Genomic DNA, 3356 nt, shown 5'->3' on the forward strand with positions numbered 1-3356 from the left:
TACCCTAGGTTGGGGAGTGGGTCCCGGTGGGGAAGTCGTCGATACCTTTCCCTATTTTGTTTCTGGAGTCCTTCATTTGATATCTTCCGCGGTTCTAGGGTTCGGGGGTATTTATCACGCTCTCATTGGCCCCGAGACTTCAGAAGAGTCCTTCCCATTTTTCGGCTATATATGGAAGGACAAAAATAAGATGACTACTATATTGGGTATTCATCTAATCTTGTTAGGAGCCGGCGCCTTCCTCCTAGTATTCAAAGCGTTATATTTCGGAGGCTTGTATGACACATGGGCCCCGGGAGGTGGGGATGTACGGAAGATTACGAATCTCACTTTAAGCCCGAGTGTCATATTTGGTTACTTACTCAAATCCCCCTTTGGTGGAGAGGGTTGGATTGTAAGTGTCGATAACCTAGAAGATATTATTGGGGGACATGTCTGGCTGGGATCCATCTGTATCTCCGGGGGGATCTGGCACATATTGACCAAACCATTTGCTTGGGCCCGTCGCGCTTTTGTGTGGTCCGGAGAGGCTTACCCGTCCTATAGCTTAGGAGCACTTGCTATTTTTGGTTTTACTGCTTGTTGTTTCGTTCGGTTCAATAACACGGCATATCCTAGTGAATTCTATGGTCCTACCGGTCCAGAGGCTTCTCAAGCTCAAGCTTTTACTTTTCTTGTCAGGGACCAGCGTCTCGGCGCCAACATAGGTTCCGCTCAAGGACCTACTGGTTTGGGTAAATACCTGATGCGTTCCCCCACGGGAGAAATCAAATTTGGAGGCGAAACAATGCGTTTCTGGGACCTTCGTGCTCCTTGGTTGGAGCCACTGAGAGGCCCCAACGGTTTGGATTTGAGTAAGTTGAAAAGAGATATACAACCCTGGCAGGAGCGACGCTCCGCGGAGTATATGACTCATGCACCTCTGGGTTCCTTAAATTCCGTAGGTGGAGTAGCTACTGAGATAAATGCCGTGAACTATGTATCTCCCCGAAGTTGGTTGGCTACTTCCCATTTCGTTCTAGGATTTTTCTTTTTTGTGGGTCATTTATGGCATGCGGGAAGAGCCCGTGCGGCGGCAGCCGGGTTTGAGAAGGGAATTGACCGTGATACCGAACCCGTTCTTTCCATGACACCATTAAATTAGGACAAATTGCTGAGATATTAATGGAAAGTTATTACTTGGTAGTATTAGTACCTACCATACCAGACAAATTTCCATTTTCTACTGGTGGTTCTTTGCGGAACCGGGACACAGCTCATACATAAACTAACCCCCCAGTGGGGTTAGTTCGATACGTCGGTATATACCCAGCAGTAACCTTTACCTCGCGGATGAGGGAAGGGCGAGGTGTAACTCACTGTTCATTTCTATAGGGTTCCGGGAAACCACAAGTTTCGGTAGCATTTGCACTTATGTCTACAAATCACCCCCCTGGAGGGGGTGATTTGGCGATGACGACTCATCTCCGTAAGCTAATTTGAAGCTAATTTGAATCCTCACCAGTTGTATCTGGTGGAACGTACCCATCCCGCAAATGGGTGGGTAATTGACCTTTGATCATCCCGATAAGTCAATCGATAGAACTGGTATTTTAAATACCTCTAGTTAACATCAGATCTCTCATATTTGTTTGTTTCCTATCCCTCGAACCCTGATAGGGAAAGTATTGACACGGGACCTGGGCCTGGAGATGCGGCGCATGAACCGGGGCGGAGGAGGAATACCCCCAGACTGCTTCAGAAGATTCCTCTCATCTATCATTATTAAGAATAGGCTCCCCTCGGGGACATTGGCATTTTTTGGGAAATACTAGGTGGTTCTTTTAGACCACCGATAGACCACTAATACCCCCTCCCGTCGGGTCCGGTACTGAATCAATTGAGGAGAGAGAGGGATTCGAACCCTCGATAGCGTTTCAGCACTATGCCAGTTTTCAAGACTGGAGCCATAAACCACTCGACCACCTCTCCTAGAAAGCTCTTCTCCAATTCTTCGGAGATCTTGTCGATCTTGATACACATGTATTGTATCGAGATTCACCCCTATTACGAAAGATATGAGATGATGGTTTCGTATGATTTACTATGAAATCAATATAGGGATCATTCCAAATAATCAAATTCTTACTCCTACTTGATGGATTATCAAGAGATTCGAAAGAGACATTGGATTCCGGGGTACTGAACTAGAAGGATTCTTGTTCCGTCCAAAATCCTCGGTCTCGGTATGGTGTAAGTCCCACCGGATGGGGATCAGATGGTACAAATCCTCTACTTCTGATACGTCGAGAGTCCTAACTACGACTATTGCTTTCCAATTGGCTTTATTCACATTAATCGCCATTTCATTCCTACTAGTAATTGGTGTACCTGTCGTGCTTGCTTCCCCCAATGGTTGGTCAAGCAACAAAAATGTCGTCTTTTCAGGGGCTTCCTTATGGATCGGATTAGTTTTCCTAGTGGGTATACTTAATTCCTTCATATCCCAGAGATTCAATGTATCGGTAATTCTGGCCCCCTCCTCACGATTCATAATGGCGAGTGGGGAGAGAGAATCAATAATAATTACGGTCTACGGAATCGACACTTCCTCCTCGGGGGGGGGGGGGCTCTCCGTCCACGAGGGAAAATCCCGAGACGAGGTGGATGGATTAGGTGTGTTGACTAGAGGAGTTACCACATATATAGTTATTCAATATAGAACGGGGTGGCATATCACGCGGATATAGTTGAATGGTAAAATATCTCCTTGCCAAGGAGAGGACGCGGGTTCGATTCCCGCTATCCGCCGACCCGACTTTCTTGCCCCGCTTCCACCCCCGGCAGTAGCCCCCGGGATAGTTCAGACCGGTGGAGAGAATATTTTTGAGCTTCAGGAGTGAGATATTCCCAATTGAGGAAGTCATAACCGAGTGATTTGAGGCGTAGATTTCCAATCTGGGTTTTCCCTCGAGGGGAAACAGAACATTGAATGAACCAAAAGCAATGGAGAAGCCTATATACTTACTGATGCTGCTGGTAATTACCAATTATTATTGGGATACATAAGTTCATCGGTGAAAGAAATAATCGTCCATGGAAATATGGATTGGGTGAAGCTTTTCAACTGCCTCACTTCACTTCGGAGAATTGCAAGGTTTAAGTCTCAGCGTTACCTCTATGCCGTGTTCGACTTCCTACACATCTAGGAAGCAGTCGACCTAGAGGTTGTGGGAGATGCCACATGCGGTTCCGCATATAGGTATGCATCGAGCGGGATTTTGCGATAAGGATTCGGAGAGGTATTCCAATTCCCCATCCATTGGATGTTGTATTCGGGGGGGATTCGGGAGAATCAGATTGACGATTTATAGATA

General features: G+C 46.5%; 2 non-coding genes across 2 annotated transcripts; one reads left to right on the forward strand and one right to left on the reverse strand.

Moving 5' to 3' along the window:
• Positions 1–1882: 1882 nt before the first annotated feature.
• TRNAS-UGA (transfer RNA serine (anticodon UGA)) lies at positions 1883–1971 on the reverse strand. Its single transcript has one exon. It is a non-coding gene; the product is annotated as a tRNA-Ser (tRNA).
• A 748-nt stretch (positions 1972–2719) lies between these two features.
• Positions 2720–2790, forward strand: TRNAG-GCC (transfer RNA glycine (anticodon GCC)). Its single transcript has one exon. It is a non-coding gene; the product is annotated as a tRNA-Gly (tRNA).
• The last annotated feature ends 566 nt before the right edge of the window (positions 2791–3356 follow it).

The sequence above is a fragment of the Dipteris shenzhenensis genome, unplaced genomic scaffold (assembly GCF_047967505.1).
Source record: "Dipteris shenzhenensis isolate YYH24624 ecotype China unplaced genomic scaffold, Dip_SZ_1.0 scaf0294, whole genome shotgun sequence".
NCBI lineage: Eukaryota > Viridiplantae > Streptophyta > Polypodiopsida > Gleicheniales > Dipteridaceae > Dipteris > Dipteris shenzhenensis.